Below are 14,385 nucleotides of genomic sequence, written 5' to 3' on the forward strand. Positions count from 1 at the left end.
TGTGCCAATACCAGGATGAGGAACTTTAAATAGAATATTCATTTAATCCTGGCAATAACCCTGTGAGTAGGTATGAGTCCCTTCAGTGGGGCCATGGGCCAACCATAAGGGCTCTCCACCTCCACCCAGAGGTTAAAAATGCCCTCACGGTCACATGACTAGATACCAAAAAGCCTTGACATTCAAACTTGGGTCTCCCTCCAGCATCCCTATTGCAATGCCTGCCCACAGGTGGAAATACATCATTTAGTTGCATAAAAAATATGATTTAAGCATTATTTGACAAAGTAATTTAAGATATTCTTTTTCAAATTATCTTTTTACAGTATGGTTAAAAAAAAAAGTCAGAGGAAAATTATATGTATGAAACTAGCTAGTTTCAAATGATATTGCTAAAGTCTACATCTACTGTGTGCCTTTCCTACCCCCCACCATGCACACATTTCGTCCAATCCCAAGATATAAAAAAATATTTTAAAGAATACTTTGCAGTGGACCCAACCTTAGTATTACCACCCAGTTTAGAGTTCAGCTGTGTGAGCAACTACCTATTGAGCCCTGTGAAACAGATCATTTGGTGGTATTTTTGTTTTGGTCCCAGGAGACGCTTAAAGACTTTCCATTAGTCTAGATTTGAGGATCTTCTCAATCTAATTCATTCAGAGTACAAGTATCTTCTTGCTTTACAGTAAATTTTGTGGAAGTTCTTGAACTTTTTATGCCCCAGAGATGTTCAAAGTTGGACGTAATAATTCACCAGATTATGGAATCACTGCCTGTTTCTCTACCAGAGTTAAAGGAAAACTTTCCAAAGACTCTCTCATTTTGCTGAAACTTTCCAAAGACTCTCTCATTTTGCACTCCTTGGAGGTGTCCAAACAGTTAACTACTGAACTATGGGGAACAAGTGCTTTCTGGCTATCTTTACATAAATATAAGTATGTTAAATTGTCTAAATGTAAAGGGGTATACTAAATTTAAATTCTTCTATGTCCCTCGTCATCAAATCTTCATTGGATGATTCCAGAGGAGGGTATAATGGTGTGAAGAGAAAAGGTGAATGAAGAGAATTTAAACAAAAAAAAAAAGCCAAAACCTTCTAGGGTCCAAAAGTTTGAAAACACAGCTTTCAGTAATCCTAGGTACTGACCACAGATTTGGAAAGGTCTCTTTCAGTCCAAAGAGGTGAGCTACAAAAGAAACAAAACATCCAAAAAGTATCTTCAAGAAACTGTACAAATTTCCCTGATAGGGAAAGACAAGGAAGTCCATTTAGGTTGATTTTTTAAACCACTTGAGAATTATCCTAGGCATTCACTATACTAACAGGGTATTGTCTGAGGAGCAGAAAGACCACAATGGTTGAGATCCCCCTTGGACTTTAAATATTAAAGTTCATCATCACAATAGAGTAAAAGAAGCTGATCAAGTAGGTTGATCAAGTTTGCCATTTGGGTTTAAGGTTACGCTAAGATGAAAGGCTCACTCCCCACATTCAGAAAACACACAATAAGCTAATTTATTTGAAATAGACACACATGAGAAAACTGCGGCCACTGGGGAAGGCAGCGTTTTGGAGCTGGGAGTAAAACTCCATTTTTTACTCCGTAAGACCTTCTGTAAAGTCTGGCTGTAAATTCTGCAAAAAGCACATGTTAATTTTGTCAAGTTTTAAAGCCCTCAGAGAAAAGTGAAAGAAGTCAGGGTGGTCTCGACTTCTAAGAACGAGAAGGGAGGGAAGAGGGGACTGGAGGGGAGGGGTGCAGGACGATTCTGGGCTTCTGCTCTCCTAATTTAACTCGGGGGCCCTGGCATCCTTCGAGCTGTTTCACATTATCCTTTATATTACGAACCTGAACTATGGAAGCGGAACCTAACTTCTCAAAGGAAAATAAAGCGAGTCAGTCTCAAAGCTCTGCTACTCCCTAGGTAATACTGGGAGAGGTCCTCAGCGATCAAATCCTGGACACTCACACACAAAAGGAGGGTATTTAAAGGAGTCAGGGCGAAGGTATGAGGAGTGTGGCCAGGGGATAAGCTGGGGCGGAAAGGGTTAGGAGGCTACTCCACATCTCTGGCCCGTACCCCATCAAAAAGGGCAGAGGGAGGAACTCACTTCTTACGGGGAGAGAGCCTACTTTCCAGCCTGAGATTTCAGAGGGACACCTGGCTCTCTCAGCTGACGATGCTCCTGTATTTGCTGCAGGTCCATCGCTGAAGCCCCAGCAAAGTGTGTCTACCCAGCGAGCCCACCAGTGAGTGCGTGTTCAGTGAGAGAAATTCCGCGGAGGAAGCCAGGTGAATCTGCAAATTGTTGTTTCATTACACTAAGTATATGGCGAACACAGTGGTAATCCTGAGAGGTCTGGGTGGGTGTTGCTTACCTGATTTTATCCAAAGTTTTAAGGATTCACTAATGGTTCTGCCCTAGCTGCCCACTTAGTGTTTAGGGGAAGTTCATCTGTCTGCTTAATAAAATCATCTGCGGTGAACACTGCCGATTCCTGGATCTCACCCCAGAACCATTCTCAAAGAATTTCAAGTTTTGCCTGTCTGAAAGGAAACTCTTAGCCAATTAGTGCAATTCTGACTTACTTTGAAGGCTGACCACGGCAAGCCTGAACTCGCCTCCCAGTCACCCCATTCCTGGCCCCACGGAGAGTGGTCCATTTATTCTGTAGTCAACAAAAGGCATCCTCTTTCCTCCCCCCCCTCCCGCACCCCCCAGAGCTCCTGTACAGCCAGGGTCCTGCTGATCGCTTTAGAAGGTCTTCCTCTGAACCACCGCTTCCTTCTGGCCTTCTCCTTTCCTCAGGGTTAGTCCTCCCGAGGGTGGGCCAGGTTATGGCACGCACCCCAGGCCCGGGTGGGGGGGGGGGAGTGGGGGTGGGAAGCTGCTCGGAACGATGAGGAGCTTGGATGTGGTGGCCCGGGTGTCCCCATGCCTGTGCGATCAGCCCCTCCAGGGTCGGAAGAAAAGTGGTAAGCGGGTCCTCCACGTGTCCTTCTGGTCTCGGGGTGCAAATGGCAGGGGTGGCCCAAAGCACAACCGGCATCTTCAAAGAGCGCAAAGAAGCCTTCTATTTCCGCCGAGGGTATCCGGGTTTGCAGAACACGAGAGAGCATTCTGGCGGGCGCACGGCTCTCCAGGACACTGGAGTCCGGGAGTGCCTTTAACCGCTCCCCAGCTCCGGGAGCCGCGGGAATGCCCGCCCTGAACCTAAAACCCAGCGGAGTTGGAGTTGGTGAGGTGTGAGCCTCAAGTTTCAGATGCTCACACCGGGGCTGCAGAAGCACCCTTCTTTCTGACGACCGCACGCAGGAAGTCCTTTGCTCCCGCGCCAGCACTACTTTAAAACCCCGGGGACACGGGGCAAACGCAGACGCCGTTTCTAGCTTTCCCGCGGGCTGCGAATCCTGGCTGAGGGCGCCCGGTGCAGCCTTCGCATTTCCTGACACCTCCCGCCCGCACACCACTCAGAAGCCTCCCTGGGGCAGTTTCTCGGATGCAGCGCGGAGGCCGGCCTCCCGCCAGGCTTTCCGTACCTAGGCGTCGCGCCACCCGGACCGGCCGAGGGCGTGGTCGCGAGGCGCCACCGACCGCGCCAGCCGCGGCTTCGAACCCGCTCCCGGACAGGTGCCGGGCTGAAATCCCGTTCCTTGGCATTCCCCGTCCCCTCCGAAGGCAGGCTGCTGGCTCTGTTCTGGGCCTCGGGCAGTGGCTAGGGACCTGGAAGGAGGGCTGGAAACGCCAAGGCCGTGGTACCTGGGGTTCTGCCCCTGTTTACCCGGCATGCGGTCACCCTGCGAGCTGAACCCGACTCCGCCCGTCTGACGAATCATCCGCTATCCGAGCCCTGCTCCCCGCTTCGCGCCTGGACGCTCGAGATCACCCACTCGAAGTCACCACGCGTGGGCAGCTCTGGGGGCGTCGGAGAGTGCCCCCACGGCCACCGCCCTGCCCTCCTGTCCATCCCCGCGAGCTGAGCTGAGGCCCCCCGCAGTCGCCCAGCTCGCCAAGTCCCCTCGGCTCATTTCAGAGATGCCGCGCGATAAAGAAAAGGCGGCCACTTTGCATCCTGCAGCTGCTGGGACGCCCTGGCTGGGAGCGCGGACCCGGGATCGGGACCCCTCCTTCCGCGGGCGCTGGAAGGGACCGGGACGCCCACAGCGACAGGCCAGGTAGCGCCCGGGGTGGGGGCCCAGCCCGCGACGCCGCGCGCGCCCCGGCACTTACCTTGCCTCTGGCCAGCAGTTCCATGATGTAGCCAAACTCACTTATCTCCTCCGACTCAGACATGGTTGCGACCCTTCACCGACTCTGCAGGACCCGGGCGGGCGCATCGAATTGTTCTTTGCCCGCACCGCCCCCCCCCCCGCCCCGTCTTTGCTTTATTCTGAGTTTTGCCAAGCGCCGCTGCAGGAGGCGGTTCACGAGGAAAAGTGAGCAAGCTGCGGGCTTAGCCCAGAGCGCGGCTGGGTGAGCTGGAGGCCAGAGTGCACTCCGAGGCAGCGGCGTCGCGTCCTGGACTCCGGGTGCGGCGGTGGGGCCCTGCCGCTGGGTAGCGGAACAAACCAGGGCGGCGGCGGTCGCGGCCGTGAAATGCACACCAGGCGGAGTCCGCCGGCGAGGCCCCGCCTCCTCGGGGGTCGCGGCCCGCGCGCCTCCCGCCCGGGGTCGGGCTGCTGCAGAGACAAACAGCGACACAAAAGCGGGTGGGCTGCCGGCCTGAGCACCACCCCCGCCGCTCCACCCCTGGAAGGGTTAACGCGCTCCCTCCGCGGATGCTGGGGAAGGTGGCCCTCCGGAGCTCCGGGCGCGAGGACCGGGGGAAAACCCCATCCCACTGTCTGGAGGTGCGAGGCCGGGCAGCCTGAATGCAGAGGAGGCAAACAACAAAGGATCTGGCTGCCGGCGCCAGGGGGCTAAAAATATGCGAGGGCCCAGGAAATGGCAACGCCGCATCTCAAGTCAGCCTTCCTGAAATCCAATAGGTAACAAAGCCCAAGCCCAGCGCCTCTGAGATGAGAACAAATACAAGGATTGTATTTTTAACACTCTGCGTGTGTAAGGGCGATAGTATCTCCGTATCCTCCTGATACTCGACTTTCCCTTAATTAAAGGAAAAAGCAAGCACCATTTCGGCCAGCAAGGCTCCTGTCCAAACACTGTCACCCTTAGGGACGACGAACTAAGTCACTTTTCCAACGACTCGGTTCATTAATTGAGTTACGCATTCGGGGCATGTCTCTCCCATTTTCTACTTCTTTTTCAAATAGCAGCTCCCCTAGGAGGCTGCCGCCGTCAGGGTCTGTCCGTCTTCTCCCTGCTCCATTCATACCTGACAACCTTAGCTCCCCTTGAAAAGAAAACTTGGGGGCACCTGGGTGGCTCAGTGAGTTAAGCCTCTGCCTTTGGCTCAGGTCATGGTGTCAGGGTCTTGGAATGGAGCCCCACATCGGGGGTCCTCTGCTCTGTGGGAAGCCTGCTCTCTCTGCCTGCTTGTGATCTTTCTGTGTCAAATAAATAAATAAAATCTTTTTAAAAAACCAAATAAAAGAAAAGAAAACTTGACTTCCCGAGTCTGCCCCCGGGCCTATTACCCCACTGTAGGCTGTCTCTTATCTCTAGAAAAGGAGGAAAGTATAAGGGCTTGAGATCCCCCCCCCCCAAAAAAAAAACACCCAAACAAAATCTGCCAGCCATCATTGGGTGAGACATGAATAGGAGACTGACTGCAGAAGCAAAAGTACTCTCCTTCCTGGGTTGGCAGAGGCAGACGCTAGGCCCAGCACTGGTGGGCAGGATGGTGTATGCAAATGAGCCATTGTGCTGACACACAGCAGTTTGGGACATTTGATAAGACGGGGGCTTTTCCCCTTTTGCCTCTTTTTTTCCTGGGTCATTTTCCAATTTCTCTCTTCTGGCTCAGCTGTGTAACAATTTCCTCCATGCACATCTCCTCAAAGCTCCAGTAATGTTGGTCTTGACTGTTCACCTCCCAGACTTTTGCTATTTCTTCCCTGTGTTCCATTCTTCTAAGAGTGGCTGGCAGATAGCCTCAGAGCAAAGCAGCAGAAGATAAGGTGCGGGATATTCCTAGCTGGGGCTCAGTGGGACGTAAGACACCTTCGTAATACTTCCTGCTTGGAAGCTTCTTGTCCTTTTCAAGTTCTGTAGAACCTCCTGTGTGCTCTTTGCTTCTAGAAGAAAACTAGGAGCACTGAGAGTTGAAATTAGGCGGGTAGCATTTATGAATGGCTTCTTCTCTAATATTAGCAATAGCCCACAGAGGACCAGAAAGAAATACTGCTCTCAAAGTGAAAGTTCTTCATGCCCAGAATGGATGGTGGCACATGATAAAAACCAGCGTTCAAACTGAACTAATCTTAATGTCTGCTCTACAATGAGAAGGAGGAAAGAGACGAGGGCATACAAGCGCCGTGTTCCCTCTTAAAAAGCTTTCCCTCACACCCCATCCCATGACTTCCACCTGTCCCTCGTGAGAACTGGGTCATATGTCCAGCCCTAGCTTTAAGGAAGGCTAGGATGGTAATGATTTCACTCTGGGACTAGGTAAACAAAATCAAGGACCTGTTAGTGAAGAAGAAACAGATATTGGGTAGGAAACTGTTAGTTCCTGCTGTCTCTCGGGTAAGTCCTTTCGACTTTCTGAGCTTCCGTTTTCTCTGCTGTCAAATGACTCGTTTTGAACCAACTGCTCTCCAACCCATCCTGCTCTTAATGCTGGGATCTCTGATCTAAGGATCCCTGTGCCATCTGGCAACACTAGCTGCCACTCTTTTCCCTGAAAACAGTTGCTATTATAAAATTTCTGTCCACCAGATCATTTGCTACGAGGAGATATTTCAGGGAAAACATCCCTCTCAGTTTCCTGGATTCCTGCCCAAGACCAAGACCTAGGGGGTTAGTGAGTTGGGGGTAGACATGAATAGGAGACTGACTGCAGTCAGTAGGGGCAAGGGTCTTTGAATCACTTGCTGCAGTGAGCCCAAACCGACTTGCCCTTGAGAATTCAGAAGTTACAACCTGGCAGGTACTCAGATATGGGGTGGCATTTACCTCTCTGGATTGTCGATAGCAGGGGAGGCACTGCGGAGCATTAAAGAGCTTTCAGAGATGCCAGGCATACAAAATGAAGACCACACTGAAATCATTCCTGAAATTCTATGCGTGGACTTCAAAGGCACAGGGACAGACAGTCAACAGGTACTAAGCACAAACCTGCTTTATCACTTCTTTTCTAAGAACAAGTGAAGGTTAATACCATACACACTGTTACCAGTTAAGCCTCTTTCCCCCAAAGGAACTAAAATTAAGGAAAAGGTTAATTCACAGTTCTCAAATAGAATACAACTCACATGACAGATGCTGCTACCTGAGAGAAAGACGTTTAACAGAGGGATCATGTGATGTATGAAGTTTTTGAGCACGGAGAAGACAAGACGGGCAGTATGAAAGGGTCCCTTGCTGGGGGAAACCCTCCTCTAATTGCCAACTTCCACCTAATGGAGAAGTTTTCAATTCAACTGCTCCATTGCCAGGCCAATTATCGAAATAAGTCTAACTCACGGAGATCCACAGTCTTGACTTCATTTTCATCCACAATGTTCTATTTCTCCTCCTGACGGAAAACAACATAACACCTAATAGTTTTAACAAATACTGACAGAATACTCGTTTCAAGTTTGTTACGACTGTGGACACAAGTATCGAAAAGCTTAAGAAACAGAAATCTATAAGGATGACCAGTTGGCAGTTTAACCATGAAAGGCTAGAATAAGAACTCTACAAAGGTCTTGGTTTTCGTAAGCCCTCATATTAAAAAAAAAAAAGTTTTGGGACACCTGGGTGGCTCAGTCAGTTCAGCGTCTGCCTTTGGATCAGGTCATGACCCTGGGGTCCTGGGATCAAGTCCCATATCTGCAGGGAGACTGCTTCTCCCTCTGTCCCTCCGCCCCTGCTCATGCTCTCTCCCTCTCTCTCTCTCTCTCTCTCAAATAAATAAAATCTTTTAAAAAAAAGTTTTTATTTCAGTATTTATTTCAGTGGCATCTTTAATACCCATCCCCCATCTAGCCCATCTCCCACCCACCAACCTCCATTGACCCTGTTTGTTCTCTATCATTAAGAGGCACTTGTGGCTTATTTCTTCCCTCTCTCCTTTTTTTCTTTTGCCCCTTAGAAATGTTTTCTAAATTACCTTGGGCATGTCTTCACAAGGGTCCATGGGTTATTGAGAAATATGTTGTTTAATTTTCAGATAATTCCGAATTTCTAAATATTTTATATTTCCCACATTTCTGTGATTTCTAATCTAATTCTGTTTTGAAAAACCATGCCTTATATGGTTTCAGTGTTTTTATTTTAAAGATTTATTTATTTATTCCAGAGATTGAGAAAGAGAGAGAGAGATGTGAGCGGGGGGAAGGGCAAAGGATGAGGGAGACAAGCAGACTCCCAGTTGATCGAGGAGCCCGACACAGGGCTCCACCCCAAGACCCCGAGATCATAACCTGAGCTAAAACCAAAATTTGGACCCTCAACCAACAGAGCCACCCACACAAATCTGATTTCAGTGTTTTAAAAATACACTGAGGTTTTTTAGCAGTCTACCATGGGAGTTAGCAAATTTTTTCTTAATGGGTGAGATATCAGTTAAACATTTTACACTTGCAGCCCTACAGTCTTTTTGGCTTCTTACCGCTGCAGTTATAGGATGTAAGCTGCCATCTGTAGGTAAACCCGTGCATGAAGTCACGTTCCCATCAAGATTTCTTCACAAAAACAGGCAGCTTAATGACCACATGAAATGATTTCAACATCATCAGCCATTGGGGAAATACAAATCAAAACTGCAATTGATTCCAACTCATGTACCTATTAGGAGGGCTGTAATTGAAACAAACAAAAATGGAAAATAAGTGCTGGTAATGATTTGGAGCAACTGGAACCCATAGCAAGTGGAAATGTGAAATGGAGGAGCCATCCTGGGAAACAGTTTAAGGGTCCCTCCGAAAGTTAAATACTGAATTATCATATAACCCAGCAATCCCATTTCTACGCGTATAACCCGAAGCATTGAAAACAGGGACTCAAACAGATACTTAAAAAAGCAAGCAAACAAAAACAAAACCCAGATACTTATTCACAAACATTCACTGCTGCATTTTTTTTTTACAATAATCAAAACATAAAAACAACCCAAGTGTTGATCATAGGTGAATGGTAAACAAAATGTGGCATATATATAGAACGGAATATTACTTGGTTATAAAGTGGGAATGAACTCCTGATAAATGCTACAGTATAAGTAGACCCTGAAAACTTTATGCCAAGTGAAATACAACGGACACAGAAGCACAAATACGGTACGATTTCACATGTATGAGATATCTAGACCAGGCCAATTCATAGGGATACAAAGTCAGTCAGAGGGGCTAGAGGGAGTGGGGAATAAGGAGTTACTCTTCAATGGGGACGGTGTTTCTGTCGGAGATGATGAAAGAGTTTTGGGTGTGGCTAATGGTGATGGTTGTTCATTATGAATGTAATTAATGACACTGAATTGTATGCTTTAGTGGCTCAGTGGGTGAAATCCTCTGCTTTCGGCTCAGGTCATGATCCCAGGGTCCTGGGATGGAGCGGCACATCGGGTTCTCTGCTCAGCAGGGAGCCTGCTTCCCTTCCTCTCTTTCTTCCTGCCTCTCTGCCTATTTGTGATCTCTGTCTGTCAAATAAATAAATAAATAAATAAATAAATAAATAAATAAATGATGTTTTAAATATTTAGGTGGCTTGCTCTGGGGCTGTAGCTTATTGACCCCCACCCTAGAATCTCATCTAGTTGAGGCAATATTCCACATGTGCCTCCAAAGAATGTGTGTTCTGTATCTGGTAGAATGTTCATGGATTGGTCACATGAAGTTGGCTTCTTTTGTCTTTGTTCTGCTGTTCCTCCTTTCCTGTCTTCTTTTGTGTGCCTGTCAGTGATTTTTAACATTTTTATTTCTTACTAGTTACTGTATGAATTTAATATAAATATTAACTGATCACAGGGCACCTGCGTGGCTCAGTTGGTTAAGCATCTGTCTCCTGGCTTCAGTTCAGTCATGCTCTCCGGTTGGTAGGATCAGGCCCGCAACGGGCTGCACACTCAGTGGGGAGTCTGCTTGGGACTCTCTCCCTCCCTCTACCCCCCTCTCAAATAAGTAAATAAATCTTTTAAAAAAATATTAACTGATCACAATCTACACTAGATTAATACTGACTTAACTTCTGGTAAAACATAGTAAGTTTCCAGTATGGTTCTAACCCTCCTCCCTTCGTTAAATGTCACTTATCACATCTATATATGTTATAAACCCAACAGAACAGTGTTACAAGTATCACTTACACAACCTAACAAAAGACTCTGTGTTCTTTAAAGAAATTAAGAGAAGAGAAACAATTAGTTTACTCACAAGTTTATAACTTCCAGTGCTAATCATTTCTTGTTATCTGTAAGCATTTCCTTTTACCTTGAAGACTTCCTGTAGCATGACTTGTAAGACAGCGATTAGCCATGAACACCTTCAATCTCTTAGTGAAGCCGTAAATCCAATAATCCCAATAAAAATCTTAAGAATCGTCCAAAGCAATGGCATTTACATGGATATTGCTACCATGTTGGAAAGCTATGAATTTCTTTTTCTTTTTCTTTCTTTTTTTTTTTTGGAAGGCTATGAATTTTTTTCTGTTATCTTGTTTCTGGTTACCTTAATTGTGTTCTCTAGTTATTTCGAAGAATTGGTTAGTTGATTCTCCTGGAATTCTTTAAAAAGACAATAGTACTTCCTGAATATATCTCTAGGTCATTTTTTTCTATTCTTCGATAATATTTAGAGGTTTTTTCCCCCTTGTCTTATTTTGTTAGAACTTCCAGCATAATGTTGGGTAACGAAGTGGTGACATCCTTTCTTGTCTTATTTCTGACTTTAATGGAAACAATTCTCTGTAGCTGAAGATTTGTTGGCTTAAGGATTTTGGATTGATATTCTGTATTAGGTTAAAAGGGTTCTTTCTATTCCTAGTCAATGCTGAAAAAAATTTTGTATTATATATGCTGAATTTTATCAAATGTTTTCTGGGACATCTATTTACATGATTACAGGGTTTCCATTTTTAATCTAGTAATAGAGTTAATTACATTAGTCTAGTTTTTCAATATGGTACCTCTCTTGGCATAAGTCCTGCTTGGTTAGCATATATAATTCTATTAACACATTACTGAATCTGATGTACTAACATGTTCTTCAGCATTTTTGCTTTAATGTTCACGTTCATCATATCTAATCCCTTTCTGGTAGCCTAGGGCTCTTCCTGTTCATTGTATCTGCCCTTTCTAAGCCAGGAGCACATTTGAAGTAATTCCCATCTTTAGGTAGTAGACTTTCTCTGTTAATAAGATTGCATCTGCTTGGCATATTTCAGGGACTCCTTCTAATAATTTCTGGCCCCCTCAGGGTATCTGTTTCTGTTTTCTTGTACTGTTATGAATTTAAAAAATAATAATAACCCCTGCCATTTCCAGGAATTTGGGATAGGAGGGACAGAGGCCTTCGTATGGGCTCTACCTTTCATCTTCTCTAAAATCTAAGAGTGATGCCGTTTGTAGGCTCTTGCTGGAAACTGATTATTTCTAGTACTCTCTTGATTGATTTAAATACTGTCAGAAAACTTGGCATGCCTACCTAACATTTCCATCTCTTCTAATAATGTGCTTTTTTATTTACTCTCATAAAATGTTAACTATTAGGAAGAAAGGTAATTACCTTTTTTTTTTTTTTTAAGATTTTATTTGTTTACTTGAGACACACAGAGAGAGCAACAGACAGCACAAGTGGGAAGGAGAGGGAGAAGCAGGGTCCCCACTGAGCAGGGAGCCCTATGTGGACTCCATCCCAGGATCCTGGGATCATGACCTGAGCTGAAGGCAGATGTTACTGACTGAGCCACCCAAGTGCCCCAGAAAGGTAGTACCTTGACCAAAGTTGACTGTAATGGATATGTCACCATATGCCTTTCCTAGATGGCTTTCAATACTGATTTGGGACAAATCTTTAGAATTTCTTCTTGCAATGAACCAGTTTGGTCAGCTACCAATTTTTTTTCTCCTCTATATTAGAATTGGATTTTTTTTTTTTTTTAATGAAGTGCTGCGTACCTCAGCAGCATTAAGAATGGTATTCTTGGGGTGCCTAGCTGGCTCACTCAGAGAGACATGCAACTGTTGATTTCACAGTTGTGAGTTCAAGCCCCACATTAGGTGTAGATATTACCTGAAAAAAAAAAAAATCTTAAAACAAAAAACAAAAACAAAAACAGAGCTCTTTTAAGTCCCTTTTCCCTGAGGTGAAAAGGATATTATATCTTCTAATATTTTCTTTTTTTTTTTTCCAGAAGTTTATCACACCTAAACTTTGGCCCAAAGAGTGGGGCAAATTGCCTTGGGATTGTCTGTTTAAGGACGAAGGATGAATCCTCATCTTAGAGATTCCCAAATGGCAAAGTTGGAACTGTGTGCACATATGAATTTACACCCTCAATCTCAGATGGCAGTAAGTAGGACTTCACCCAGGGGGAAGCCTAGAATGGCCCACCCATGCTATCTGGGGAGCCAACGACTGCCTCCCACACGCGGCTGGGCAGCCGGCCTCCATTGCCTGAATCCTGATACACCGACAACACTCACTCCCTAACCATGACTGAGCACCTACTGTGTGCCTGGCAGTGTTCTGGCCACGTGGACTCAGCAGCCAACACGGTAAACAAGGTTCTTAAGACTGCAAATGCCCTCTTGTTTTGAAAGCTTCAATTTTGTATTAGGCTTGTGGAGGCTGAGGTAATGTGATCTGATCAGGGAGGGCAGAACCTTTTTTTCCTGCAGGCTTCGCTGCGAAAGGAGACACCATTTCTCTCCTAGGAAATGAGATATGCGAAGAGATCGTTGGTTTGTTTGTCATGAGATATGAGATACTCAACTGGATAACCAGTCTTCTCTTGACCAAGGTCCTGACCAGTCGTAACCCACCCCTCCCCGCCACACATCCACGTTGCAATGTCATGCTTTGGGGAGCAGGTGGCCGCTTCTGGAGTACAGGGAAGGTGAGGTTGAGAGAGGAAACTGCCTCTGATCAATACAGCTGCGGCATCGTCATAAATAATTTAGGCACATATTCCGTTTTTAGTTTCTTTGTTCTGCTTCCCTCATCGTGCGGTGTGACTGCCACAAAAGTATACTCTTTGCGAGGCTAAAGAATTTTTCCCGGCACTTCAGTCATCTTCCTGGGGCAAAGGTCCACTTTGGGTCAGTCCTTCAGCTTCATAGCCCAGCATCGATGTTTCTGCCGTCCTGAAGGCTCTCAGGTGCGTTGCTGCTTTGAGATGTCACGAACCAAAGATGGTGCTGGTGATGAGCTAAATGGAGGGTCTCTGGGATCTCTTCCTGGTGTCCTTCATTTGTTGGAGAAGGTGGTTTTGCTCTGTGAGTGTTGGCTCGGAAGGGAAGATATGGGGAGGGAGGAGGAGGAATGATTTATAGGATCCCAGATTCTGATCTGGTATTGTTTTTGATGGCAGTGAGCTGAGGAGACAGGGTATATGAAGAGGTATCAGTCAGTATAGGATTGGCCCCTAATTATCAGACAAGGGGTTGACTGGCTCTGGCGAAAGATGGCAAGGCGTGTCTCTTGTTCTATTTTGCCACCAACGTATATATTAAAAATCTCCTTATTGTCCTGGGGTTCCTCAACGAAGAGCACAGTTCCTACCTCTGTTGTTTTGAAACGAGGAATATGAACACGATACAGGCTGATTTGTGGGTTGAAGTATTTGCTGGGGCTCAAGCTTGCTGTTCTGTCATAGGGGAGGGAAATAGCTGGGAAGGAATTTGCAGAGTAGAAACAAATGTTAAGGAAGGGACACGATAAAAATAACACTGACTTTGAAGAGCAGGAAGGACAACCTTTTGGCCAAGAGGGAGGCACATTTTCAGCTCTCTCCAAACTATAAGCCAAGGCAAGGGGAGGAGCTATGGTATAGATTTAAAATAATGTATCACCTTTGTCTGGGTAAGATCAAGGGCACCACAGAGAAAGCATGTTGAGAAGTATATTTATGAACCTGTTGGCTGCATTCTTGTATCTGCCATACTGACTCCCTTTCAACGGAAAGACAGGTCTCTAACGGGTACACCAATGCTCCTCCGGGCTCTGAGGATCCTCCCACCGGGCTGTGCCCTGGCAAACAAAAGGGGAACAATTCAAGGTCTGAAGGGCTTGTCTAGGGTCAGGAGGTAATCAGAATTTGCAACCAACTGAAGA

This window comes from Mustela nivalis (assembly GCF_964662115.1).
Source record: "Mustela nivalis genome assembly, chromosome: 3".
Taxonomy (NCBI): domain Eukaryota; kingdom Metazoa; phylum Chordata; class Mammalia; order Carnivora; family Mustelidae; genus Mustela; species Mustela nivalis.